General features: G+C 39.5%; 1 protein-coding gene across 6 annotated transcripts in view; it reads right to left on the reverse strand.

The window, feature by feature from the left end:
• The window catches only part of satb2 (SATB homeobox 2), a 45540-nt gene extending 41276 nt beyond the window's left edge, over positions 1-4264 (reverse strand). For 3 of the 6 annotated variants that reach the window (XM_076263953.1, XM_076263954.1, XM_076263952.1), the window contains exon 1: positions 3604-4264. The gene's annotated coding sequence lies outside the window, so the exon portion shown is untranslated. The remainder of the gene's footprint in view (positions 1-3603) is intronic. The other 3 variants (XM_076263956.1, XM_076263955.1, XM_076263957.1) reach the window with 2 other exon arrangements.
• Between the last annotated feature and the right edge of the window lie 2878 nt (positions 4265-7142).

The following is a 7142-nucleotide window of genomic DNA, read 5'->3' on the forward strand; positions in this document are numbered from 1 at the left end:
TGGAACTGAACCGTTCCCTCGGCTTTTCAGACCGACTCAACATGGCCTGAGATATCCGAGATAATTGAATACAGCGGTGCAGCAACTTTTGCGGAGACAGTCTGGTTAACTTTGGGTCAACGACAGTTAAATACAGACTTCCAGAAGAGCTCACGGTTTATTCACGAGGATGCCAGTCGAAATGCGAGTAGCTGAAAAAGCACCGTGAATAATGACGGGATTTTATCTATTTTGTTATGCTCCTGTGAGCGCAAGATCAATTCCACAGAAATCCCGAGAAGACGCACCAGGATGCCAAATCTAAATATCAAGTCAAATGTTACTGGAAGCATTCTCTCTCTCTCTCTTTCTCTCTCTCTCCTCTCTTCCTTCCTCCCTCTCTCTGTCTCTCTCTCTCTCTCACTCACACACTCTCTTTCTGCTGAAACGAATTCGTTTTCCTTTCAGCTTGGCAAAACACGTTCAATAAACTGGTGCCAAGTATACACAAATGAATAATGGACACATTAATGTGACTTTAAAGTACACCATGATGACATATTTTAGAAGGGTAAAAAGAATTTCAGTCCAGTCTGTGATGGCAACAAAACAACCAGCATCCCTTTTTCAAGAACACTTTTGCTATAGCGACTCAAATGCAATTTACTTCTGTAAACGTTTATTGTATACACAAACTGAAGCCTGAACTAAAAGGGAAAAATCTCACATGTAACTTAATACCAAATAATCTGCACGGGACATATGTTTTTCCTTTTTTAATTTACGTATTTACTTGGGAGTTTAGATTTTTATAAGAAACCGGGCCATGGTCTTGGTAGTATTTCGCTACATCTTCTACCCTCGGTATTACTTTTGACAATGGTACGGCTGTGTTTTCTTTTGGTTAATCTTAACTTTCTGTTGTGGGGTACGTCATGACTTCAATAATTGTCTCATTTACTCAAAAAAACACACATCCCCCAGTTCTACATAGGCATCACTACCTCGAGATCCTTTCCCTGACGCCAAAGTCATTACCTTGGCAAAGTTGGCAAAATTTCAAATAATATAGGATACAAACGCAAATAGCCTAACACATCCATTTTGATTTGATATAGAACTGCCATTTAGGGGTCAGTTGTGATCTGCAAAGAACAAGTGATTTGCTAATGAAAAAAATACTCAGGTGGCCGATATTTGACCAAAGCAATCCAAAGCAGACAAAATAATAGGCCTGCATAATTGTGCACTCTGTCAAAGCTCACCGTCATTTTTTTATTGTCTCTGTGTGGGGAAGGTCTTACTGTCACGGGAATCTTTTCCTTCTGAATATGATTCTGAAATGTTGTCCGTTAACTTCAGACATATTCACAGCACAGATATGGGGTCCATCGAGGAAGTTGTTGAACAGAAAAACGTCAAAACATCAGCCTTTGTAAACTCATGCATTTTTCTTTTCATGTTGTAGGCCTACGATCTGTAGGTAATATGTCCTGACTAGTGCTGAACGAACCATTTATTTCATAAACCAAAATGCAGGTTCACTTGGCCTTGGCGTTGGCTTTAATAATATTTAATAAGTAGGCTAATAACATACCCATTTGAATATATGTGACAAAAGAGACAGCAATACGGGTGGGCTATTAATTATCAGAGTATTGTTTCTTAATAAAAATGATTTAAATTTAGTTGTTTTTTACATTTTTCTACCAATCCTAGCTTTTCAATTAACCAAACTTCTAAACATGGGTGGCTAGCATTACCACTGACAGGAGCGTAGTTGAGTTTAAACCCCGTTATGTCTATGAAAACACAGGGGTTAAAAAAAAGCAACAAACGGGAGTGTTAAATCCTAACTCGCCCTCAGCCACTTTGGAAATACGCATCAATAATTGATTGAAAAGAAAACAGATAGAATAGGCTGGCATGGACACAACGACACAATTTCATGTAACATTCACCCTTCCTCAGGTGTTGCAACATTATGAAAAGGTGGAGGGTTTAATCTCTTGGAAATCAGTGACATTTAGAGACTGGGGCAATAAATAAACCCAACACTAGGACACTGTCATTAAAGTTTTCCTACGAACACAAACATGCACATACATACACGCACACATCAAGAGAGAGGGAGAGAGGGGATGGGGGGTCTTTCTGAAGTGATTTCTAAAACCACGCAAAGTAGCACCAACATCAATTATCAAGCCTTTGGTGTGACTAAAACTAAAACTAGAAATAAAGGTGGGAGCCCCGTGAAATAATTTCTCAGGTGCTGCAAACTTAGACGTAGAGGTCTATCACTGCACAGTGCAAGCTAAGAAACAGAGGTGGCAGACAAATACACAGCCGTAAGAGCCCGAAACGTTACATTTTACTTTGCGCTACTGCAGCTAATAACCTATTGAGAAAATATCAACCAAATAATCTATCCTTAAGCCAGGTGCCTAATGCCAGTAAAGGCCAGCAGGCTACACATATTGAAAACAAGCAGTATTACGTGTGTCCCGTAAATCTAACAGACACTGGAATAACGCGTGACCTGAACTTTCCATGGACCTGGACATATTTAGGCCCAGTATTAGGCCACAAGTTAAATTCAAGACTGCCTTATGAGTCGTGAGGTCAACAATAGCCTGTTGTCCTCATCAGTTTCTTTTTGCATGGTATGCAAAGACAAAAAATGTCACCCACAATCTTCAGTAATTTATGTGGGTGCGAATGCTGACTTTTGGAGTTTACAATTGCCATTTCGTCCACAGCTGCCGGAAGGGGTAAGCAAACACATTTTGAATAATAATTTATAAAAATGAGTTTATATAGCAAGGACAGCATCCATAGTAGCAATATAGTTGTAAAACAAACAACAACTTGTCGATTAGTAAGCTAATATTTTAGTCACAAAACCGTTTAACATTTAGTAATAGGCTATTAGCTATTAATAACACAATGATGATGATGATAATAATAATAATACTAATAATAAACATAATAATATTCACAATAATAATTATAATTATAATGTATAAGCTAGGCCTATTTAACATGCTTCTCTTCGATTAAAGTTGGAGTTCTGATTAAACTTCTTTGATGTTGGCAATTGGGCTACAATGCAGTTAAGACTACATATTTGTGACCCAAAGATTTAACTTGATGTCGTTGATGAATGCATATAATGCTATATTAATCAGACAATATGTCCACACGTATGTCCACCACTGTCTCAAAACAAGCTTTCACAACAAATGGACTACTAGCCTGCGCTAAAATAGTTTAAACTAATTTGATGTTTATATGTTGGTTGTGATACGGCAGACTTTTATAAATGTATCCAATTGCCGTACACCTTCTACATTGCAAGGTCAATACATCCTCGCCTGGTGAACTGACCTACAACCGATTATTTATCTATGGCATTGCCTAATTGTATGGCTTTAAGATATGAGCCACTGTTCCGGATCACATAGCCAAAGAAATGCACACTTTGAAGATAATGAAGTCTGCGCAATGCAGTATGAAAAGGCTAATGTTTGTGTTTGTGTTGTATCCCACACATCCCATGAAAACATTAAACCTCTTAAGCCCAGCAGAAGTGGGAGAGGGGAATAAAAACTTGAGGGAACTTACTGTTTATGGCGTGCCTGTACCTCGACTGGCCGTTGAGAGGACTCTGTCCATTGATCAAAAGTATTGAATCCAGGGCTGGGTTTCTTGCTGCTCCGCGGCAGGCTCAAATCGGCTGACTTTGACGCTGGCTGACACTTCTCTGAACTAGGCGCTGTTAAGGAGCGTGGGTGAAAGAGCGTGTCCAAGAGAAAAGAGATAGCAGAGGACAGACAGCATGTGTCTCTGATAATATCTGAGGGTGGTGAAAGGAAGAGAGGGAGGAAGAGAGACAGAGATAGAGATAGAGAACGAAGCAGGACTTTCTCGCGAGGCACACGTCTTCAGCAACCAAGCACGAAGCCGGTGGTTTACTCTGTCCTTTCTCCGCAGCGTTACAGCATTTAACTAGTCCGTTTGAGCAAAGCTCAGTGTCCTCTGAGTCTCACTCGAATCGTCACAAACTGGAACACGGATAAAGCATCAAATACGCCTGTGACTGAGCAGCCAAAAGAAGACTCAAATTGTTGTGGTAACACGTGTGTTGCATACAGTTTGTCTCTCTAACGTCTGAAAAATGTCGACGAGAACAGAACTATCATTCCGTGTCACTTTCAATCGTTTCCCTGCCAAAGGAGAGCTGACTGACAGAGAACTCACGAGAGAGGGCGCGAGAGGCAAGAGAAGGGGGCGGGAAGCGCGCGTGGATACGTGAGAGGGAAGAAGGGGGCGTCAAACACGATCATTTGTTATCTGAATATCGTCTTTTTCAAATACCTTACGGATCAGCCTCTGACCATGTTGGTCGGGAATGAGCTACCTATTCCCCTTTTCTGTGATGTTCTCCACGACTGACTGCCACTTTGGCAAATTATGGACAGCTGATGTAGTCTGCCAAGAAAGGTACGAGAGGTTAAACATAGTGACTAACTGCCCTGATAAAAAAGCGCATGTGTCCTATATGGGCTATCAAATGTTGATTCTATAGCCTAATCATGCAGTATAATATACATTATTGTGAACATGAATATTTCTGCATGTGTCCAAGTCCAACTTTGATTACTTACACACGGTCATGTTAATGATTCATACTTTTCGGATAAAATGAGTCGGTCTCAGTTGCTCCTTTACCAGTTTTGTTAGATGTCCTGTGTAAATGCAATACACGTGCACATTAGTCAGGGGGAAATCAGTTAATAATAAACCACATTCTTGATAGACAGATGTACAGTAACTGCCTTTAAATAAATAATAAGATCGGCTTTAACCGAAATTCCCACGCCATTAGACTACTGCTTGCGCCTAGGTAAAACCCTCACGAAATCCCCCCGGTCTGAATTTTTAATGTTGTGCGTTGTGCTGTCCCCAAGCTGGCCGAACACGGTCATCACCTTATACTAACAGTAGTTGATGCAGAGCCTCCAAGCGCTCAGGGCCTTTTCTGACAAAACTCATGGACCAAGGTTAGGACAACATGAAAAATGGTTTCTCAACTGAACACCACTAGCACAACCACACATGGGGAGGTTCCTATAGTCTGTAAGAGTGTTTAAATATCTTAATCACTTGAACTTAATCAAATGTGACCTAAACGAGACTCACTGAGGGAAAAGTCTAAGGAGGCAGCCTGAAAATTGTTTGCACCCAAATGCGTAATTACGGATAACCATAGGGCCATTTGCTGGCAGGTGCGCACTGAGGTCTGGAAGGCTTGGAATACTTGACCAGTCCCATTCCAGTTTCATTCACACCGTGTGGATGTATCAGGCAACACTTTTGTATTTGGATGTCAGTGAAAGGTTAGCAAAGTTTGTGGATCAAAAAAATGCAGCTTTGTGCAGAAACTACATGGCCTCGAAACTGACATTCCAATCTTTCTAAATGAGTGATAGAAAGTAGGCTAGAGGCTTTAATTTTGTATAAGCGAATGGACTAAGAAAGCCAGGCAAATTTAATCAGATGTTTGACAACCGATTCAAAACGCTTTGAAGTTAATATCCCATAAAAATAAAGTTATTGTAGCTCCCCAAGAAACGTCGATAATATCACCATATCCTCATAGTAGGCTAACCTATAATGCCCATTTATGTCTAAGAGTTTATTAAGAAAGTACACGAATCTCCCCTAATTTTCTTGTAATGGCTGCATTTGATGGAACAGAGCCGGGGCACTTGACACCTCCTTGACTGTGGGATACTGAATATACGGTACGGAGTATGGATGTTTTGGAGTCGCCCTTGTTATTCTCCAACATTACCAATCACCAATCTCCATTACAGCTATAGGATAAGGAGGAGGAGGATGATAATACTGGTGTGAAGATGATGGCAATGATAAAACATCATATTTCAGGTTAAAACTAGGCGACATGCTGGTCCATTGTTCAATGGTGTTACTTAAAACATGAATGTGGTATTATGCTTGCTCTATGAATGGGGTGTACAGTCAACTTCTTCTAGTGTGTGTGTGTGTGTGTGTGTGTGTGTGTGTGAGAGAGAGAGAGAGAGAGAGAGAGAGAGAGAGAGAGAGAGAGAGAGAGAGAGAGAGAGAGAGATTGTCATTAAATGCATTTATCGCTGCAAATGACAGCCTTCATTTCCAAAAGTATATTTTAAGGTGCGAAATATCCAAATGTTACATTTAGTTCATGTATGTGAGAGCCCTGGCACAATTAATGCGTTTGGATTGCTCCCGAAGTTCAGACTGTGGCCAATGTGAATCTCTCCCGTATAATTTGTAACACCAACTAAGACTTTTACTGAAGCTAAAATTATCTAGTCTGGCAGGCCATCTAGATTTCTAGGCTAAAAATTATCGTCTTTCAAAACGCAAATTAGGGGCACTGCCCTTATCCCCCCCCCCCCCCAAAGGAGCCGTTAAAACCGACACGTTTGTTGGTCATGGTAAAAGGAAAGTATCGCTTGTAATCAGTTATTATTCACTTCCCGCCATGGCAGGTTTCTAAAAGCATCTGTTATCTGTTACATGTAGCCTAAGTTATTCCATATCCAAACAACATGTTTTTGTCTATGCCCCTTGCACGTGCTATTAGCTTACTAAAATTGGTTAGGCTATAGCCTAATATGTCTAATATTATAATCTAATCTATATATATATTAGCTTATTATTAGTAGTAGTAATAATAATACAAATAATAATTATAATAATTATAATATTGTTGTTGTTGTTGCTGCTGTTTATGTCCATGCAATTGTTAAGCTAAATACAATTTAAGATAATAAGGGAAGGTTATTATTAATAACAGTCAGTTATTTATTATTATTCACTTCTTATGTTAATTATTGTTTATTGTGTATTAGGTGTGTTTTATAATTGTATAGTTGTTGCATACGCAAATATTGATTTCCCCCCCTAATAAGTAGCCTATACAATGACCGAATTAATACAAATTACAAATTAATGCTGATATCCAATCGCATAGTCACACATTTTTGACAGTAGCCTATATGTGTCAACTTGTACATGATCACCACTGGTAAAAGACAATTGAGAATTTGAAAGGTTATGTGTGAAGACAGGCATTCAGAATACAACTGTTTTTT

The sequence above is a fragment of the Alosa pseudoharengus genome, unplaced genomic scaffold (assembly GCF_046254945.1).
Source record: "Alosa pseudoharengus isolate Yale_2024_CS ecotype anadromous, Long Island Sound unplaced genomic scaffold, YU_APseudo_1.1 YU_APseudo_1.1_scf_3, whole genome shotgun sequence".
Classification (NCBI taxonomy): domain Eukaryota; kingdom Metazoa; phylum Chordata; class Actinopteri; order Clupeiformes; family Clupeidae; genus Alosa; species Alosa pseudoharengus.